We start from the raw sequence: 6,175 nt of genomic DNA, 5'->3' as shown, positions 1-6,175 counted from the left end.
AACTTCTCAAATACTCAAAATATCCAGAGGGAGGAAAAAAAATGTTTTTTTCTCGTCTCTCTTTCCAGCTAATTTAAATGTTTTGGATGAAAACAGCCAACTCTGTCTTCGTGCATCATCTGTATTTACAAAATCACGTTACGATTCTCCGCTCATTTATCCAGGTTGTGTTTATGCAAGTGAACATGCAGCAGCAGTGAAGGAGTTTTTATCTCTGAGGGGACGTGTGTGCTCAACATGCAACACTTCAACACTGCAAACATGATGAGAAGAAAATTACCAGTGGTGTTATGATATTATTTAATTACATAAGATACATAACTGGGAAAATAAGCATCAGCGTTTTTCTGGACGAGCGGGCGCTTGGACTCCTGACGGCATTTCTAAAATCTCGACTGAGTTTAAAGTCTACATTATTGAAAGGGAGGCCTTATTTTAGAAAGTTTAAAGCCGCATTGCTCCCCTGACCTGCGCTAAAAAAACTCCACCTCATAAATGTGAGGGGAAGGATTTCACTTTATAGGCCAAATGAATGTGATCAGCTCCACCTTTCATCTTCAAAGCGGGAAGGCGTAAGCGTGGCAGCACGGCGATCGAGGGAGGCGACTCCCCGTCCCACCTTGTGACTCAACATATTAAACAAAGCCAGGAGGAATCCAGCATGCAGGAGGAGGAGGAGGGAGAAGCACATGTGGAGTAATGCAGCACTGCAGAAACACTCATCCACCCTAAACCTCATGACTAATAGATGAGATTTGCTCTCTGTTCCTTCAGCATCTGAAGCTCTTTTTAATGGCGGAGCTACAGCCCGTTTATGCATCAGATGCTCAGCCACTGAGTCAGCTTTGATCAGTCTTTTGCTTGTGCGCGATATAACAGTTAAATACAGGAATTTATATTTGTATACAGAAGGTACACGACAAGGCCAGTTTATTTGTGCCGTGCAAAGTGCTTGACAAAAAACATGAAAAGGCACTTAGAAGACAAGGACAAGAAAACAAGGTCATATAAGGAGCAGCTATACATAAGAGATTTTAAAATAAAGGAAGATGAAATGAGACAGACTAGTCAGGAGAATGAAGACAACTTTGCAGTTACAGCGCAGTGGAAGATCTGTATGAAAAGCAGGCCTTCAGTGTCTTTGAGAGAACTAAGAATTGGAGCAGATCTCGTGTTTTTTGGGGAATTTGTTCCAGACACACCGATCAGCATAACGATGAGCCTGCTGACATGTGGGATGTCTGCTGGGAAACTCTGGATCCCGGCATTCATGTGGATGTTACTTTGACACATATCACCCTTTTAAACATTGTTGAAGCAGCGGAGCTTCCTCACAACAGCATCCCCAGCAGCACTCAGGAATCCCTCGAGGAACACGGCAAGAAGCTCAAGTTGTTATCCTGACCTCCAAACTCCCAAGATCTCAATCCATCCATCCAAGTCTAGTCCATTGAGGCCCCACCCAACATCCCACAACACCCAAAGCATCCAACTGCCAATGTCCCAACATTGCAGGACTGCCCCAGAAGCCCCATGTCCATGACCCAATGGTTCAGAGCTGTTTCGGCTGATTTAGCCTTGTTGTTATCCCGACCTCCAAACTCCCAAGATCTCAATCCATCCATCCAAGTTTAGTCCATCGAGGCCCCACCCTACATCCCACGACACCCAAAGCATCCAACTGCCAACATCCCAACATTGCAGGACTCCCCCAGAAGCCCCATGTCCATGACCCAATGGTTCGGAGCTGTTTCGGCTGATTTAACCTTGTCGTTATCCCGACCTCCAAACTCCCAAGATCTCAATCTATCCATCCAAGTTTAGTCCATCAAGGCCCCACCCCACATCCCACGACACCCAAAGCATCCAACTGCCAAAGTCCCAACATTGCAGGTGTTTTGGAGCTGTTTAGGCTGATTTAGCCTTGTTGTTATCCCGACCTCCAAACTCCCAAGATCTCAATCTATCCATCCAAGTTTAGTCCATTGAGGCCCCATCCTACATACCACAACACCCAAAGCCTCCAACTGCCAACGTCCCAACATTGCAGGACTCCCCCAGAAGCCCTATGTCCATGACCCAATGGTTCAGAGCTGTTTAGGCGACACAAAGGAACCTACACAGAGTCAGACATGTTAATGTTGTGGCTGGCTAGTTTTGGTGGCGTGTGAGATCTGAATGTTGCTTCTCCGTGTTTAGCTTTGACTCTGGGGAAAGTAAGTAGGCCTGTCCTACATGACATGAGAATACTGAACATTTTATAAAGTTTTAAAAACCAACTGTTTAATATGAAAGTACATTCTTTGACCAACAGGAAGCCAGTGTAAAGATCAGACAACTGGACAGATGGGATCCATTTCTGTGGTCTGAGTGAGGACAATCTTAGATACCTTTTACTGAGTCTTTCTGAAGAACAAGTTATAGGATTTGTGGTATGTTTTTAGGGTGACAATAGGTGGATTTTGTAACTGTCCTCATGTGGATGGAAAATTTCAGGTCTGGGTCCATTACTACATCAAGATTTTTGGCTTTAGGAGCTGAGAACGGACTTTTAAATGTTCCTCTTTGGGTCAGAAAGACATTATTTCAGTTTGTGTTGCATGTATAACACCCTCACATGCCTGAATTAGGGCTGAGCTTAGCTATTGTCCTCAGTTACACAATGGTGGTGTCTGAGATAAACTATATAATGAACTATGTTTCAAGTATTAACTGAACTTTTTAGTCATGCTCGCTGCCAGTCAGTAAATATCTCATTATTAGCAGTAGAATTATAAGGGGGTAGATAAAAGGATGAATTGTGGTAATTTTGTTGAATTGAATAACTTGGAGTTGGTTTGACTTCACTTTAGCAGCTTAAAGCTTCACTGTGAGTTCGTCTATACGTACAAACTCACAGTGTCACAAGCATGACTGTATTGTCTGTAATCCTATCCAGAATTACAGTAAAGTCAATCTTCTTAGTAGATAAAACAACAAAAGCTGTGTAAACACAATGTAGTTCACCATTTAATCTTTTCCCCTTCCATAGGATGGAACAGTAATCTTCCTCCATGCTCTCAGCCTGTGTGTCATGTATATTCTGTATGAACACATTCCAACTCTTTCATTTTATACACAGAAAGCTGGCGAAATTTCAAACAGAAAAAAAAAAAATCTGATTATTTATCTTCTTTCCCCTCATCTTTCTCTATCTTCCTACACTGTAAAAAAAAAAAAAAAAGAAAGAAAAGAAAAATTGCCTTTTGCCTTATTTTTCCGTATTTATGAAATACGCAAAATATAAAGAAAGTCACACAAATTCACAAGTATAATATAAAATAGCATTGAAATCCAATAACTGTGAATAACAGTAACATTTTTATTTTTTTTTTAAGAAAAACGTAATTTTTGACATTAGAAAACTGTTAAAATATACTTTCAAATTGATTGTAATGCAACTTTTTTATTATCTAACAGAAGGAAGTGTTCAAGACAAGTTTAATGCTGTTAATATATTTAGAAAACGAGATGCAATTAGTGGTAATTAACATTCAAAGAAGCGCTGGTTCTTTTTACACAGATGTGTTTGTTAAATAAAAGCTATCTTGTATAATTCCAGGGTTTTTCACAGGAAAAAATGCTGTGTATAAAAGACATTTAAGCGATGGTGATATATTATAATATTTATTATTATAATTATTACATGCACAATTAGTGTTTTTACACATGTCAATATCCTGAACCAAATGAAAAAGGAAAAGAAAATACACATGAACTTATGTTAAATGATTGCAAAAATATTATTTTATTCATCAAAAATGACTGTTATTATGTTTTATGAGATGGTTATTTTCCATTATCTTACCCCAGCTGCCAGAATATAACACTTTTTTACATTTAGTGGAGGTTTTTTTGGGTTTTGTTTTTTACAGTGCACTAATCACGTCAGCTGACTGAGGACAATCCTCCCTCCATTAAAAGTCTGATTTTGCCTCAGCCTCAGTCACTGAGCCAATCATTTCATATTGAACTTTGCCTTATTGCGCTCACCACATCAAATGAATCATTTAACTTTAAGCTTCTCTTTCATTTCGGTCTCTGCTGATTGAAATATTTTCACAAGTCGACCTCAAGCACAGGCTGCCTTTGGTGTCTTTGGAAACAGTTGGATCTCCACTAGAATTCAAAATAAAGGTCTTTGGGTGTGAACGTAGTTTTTGTGCACAGCAGGAGTTTGCAGTGGTCGACCCTGACAGGTCAGCGGGCTTTAAGAGGTCGACGAAAGGAAATAACATTCTTGCTCTATTTTTAGAGGGTTTGGATGCAGGTGACCACTTAGCAACTGTGACGGTGCAGAAAAGAATTCTTATTGATAATATATCAGCCTTTAAGTAACATACATTATGCCATTATGCCTGGGATAGGCTCCAGCCCATAATTCTGTTTGTATGTTTTGGTGTTATAAATGTGATTTGAAGCTAATTTTGATGCACACCTCCAACAGTCAAATAGTGCCACCCAGATTTTGGTCCACATTGTATTGAAGTGAAACCTCATAGTGTTACTATTCCTGCTGCACCTGGTGGCTCTGAAACATGCCCCATGTGTTGCTTTAGCTGTTGTGGGGTCTTAAGTTTGCTCCTCTCAGTCACCTGTGTTACAGTTCATTAAAAATACCACACATCCCATTTAAACCAATCAGCCACTGACCATAAGAGACTGTAGCAGCAGCAGCAGAGATCTGCAGTTTCCACTCTGTTTCCCACCTGAGCGTTATAGCACACTGCTCCCCTGAAGGCGTGCTGACTCCAGCCATCTGCTCCAGCTCTTTCTAGCTGTGATATTGTTTTGACAGAAGCTTATTTCCACAATATCCTCTCAGGACTAACGTACCTGTCCACCTCCAGGATTCCCACTCCCAGCACTTCCTCTGAGTAAGATCTGCTTCGTGTACGTGTTACAGCGCGTAGGCAAAATATATGGAGATGTCATCTCTGGTTTTTACATATGATGCATGGGAAGGGGAGGGCTGTAGGAAGTGTTGGGTCTCTTGCTTTACCTTAACTACACTCTAGAAAGTAATTCAGGATATGTATTCTGACAACTTCATTAAATGCATGGTTGCAAGAAAATCTAACTTAATGATTTAGACAAACATTATTTTGAGGAGTTGTGACGACATAATATTGTTGGTAATTGCATAAACGTAATGCTGTGTGTAATTTCAACTGCACATTTTACTTGAATTGATTTAAAACTAAATTCAAGTTCCATTATATCCATCCATCATTATCTATACACCGCTTAATCCTCACTAGGGTCATGGAAGGGCTGGAGTCTATCCCAGCTGAGTGAGGATGAAGGGCCTGGACAGGTCACCAGTCTATCACAGGGCTACACTTAGAGACAGACAACCAAGCACACTCACATTCACACCTACAGACAATTTAGAATCACCAATTAACCTCAGCATGTTTTTGGAAGCTGGAGAACCCGGAGAGAACCCACGCTGCACGGGAAGAACATGCAAACTCCATGCAGAACGATCCCGGGTATCGTCACCGGGACGTGAACCGGCAACTTTCTTGCTAAGAGGCAATGGTGCTAACCACCGCTCCACCTTGCAGCTCCTAGATTCAAGTTGTATTAACTTAATGAAATGAAACAAAATCTTGAGTTTCAGATTTTAAACCCCCTTTAAATCCACAGCTGCAGTTCCCAATAAAAAAAAAGTTAATTGCCACCAAATTTTGTTGTTAAACTAATTAATTTCTTTAAGGGAATGACATAATCAAAAACACTTAAAAAAAAAATCAAACTAATATAATAGAGAAAATCTCTTTAGAGCAAGTTATTTTAGAAAATGGTATTTTCAAATTAAAAGTTTGTGTTTGTAACTATGGCAATTAAGTACAACACTTTGTCATTTGTCTGAACAATACCTAAAAGCTTGTTTATCCCAGTAATCATTACATCAGTGGTCAGTAAAAGCATCTGTGATTGTTATGGAAAATTAGATTCCATTAACTTAATGGAGTTAGTTGGTTTTACATCATTTCATTAGACATTGTCAAAATATTAAAAGATAGATGCAAATGGTAATTTTTATTTTGTTTCCTTGTTCGTAGATTGTAGAGTAAATCTAAAACTTACAGCTGAATGTGAAAAGATGCATACTTGTGCAGAAAATATA

Source organism: Stegastes partitus, unplaced genomic scaffold, assembly GCF_000690725.1.
Source record: "Stegastes partitus isolate 25-593 unplaced genomic scaffold, Stegastes_partitus-1.0.2 Scaffold278, whole genome shotgun sequence".
NCBI lineage: Eukaryota > Metazoa > Chordata > Actinopteri > Pomacentridae > Stegastes > Stegastes partitus.
Note: the sequence above shows the minus strand (reverse complement) of the source record.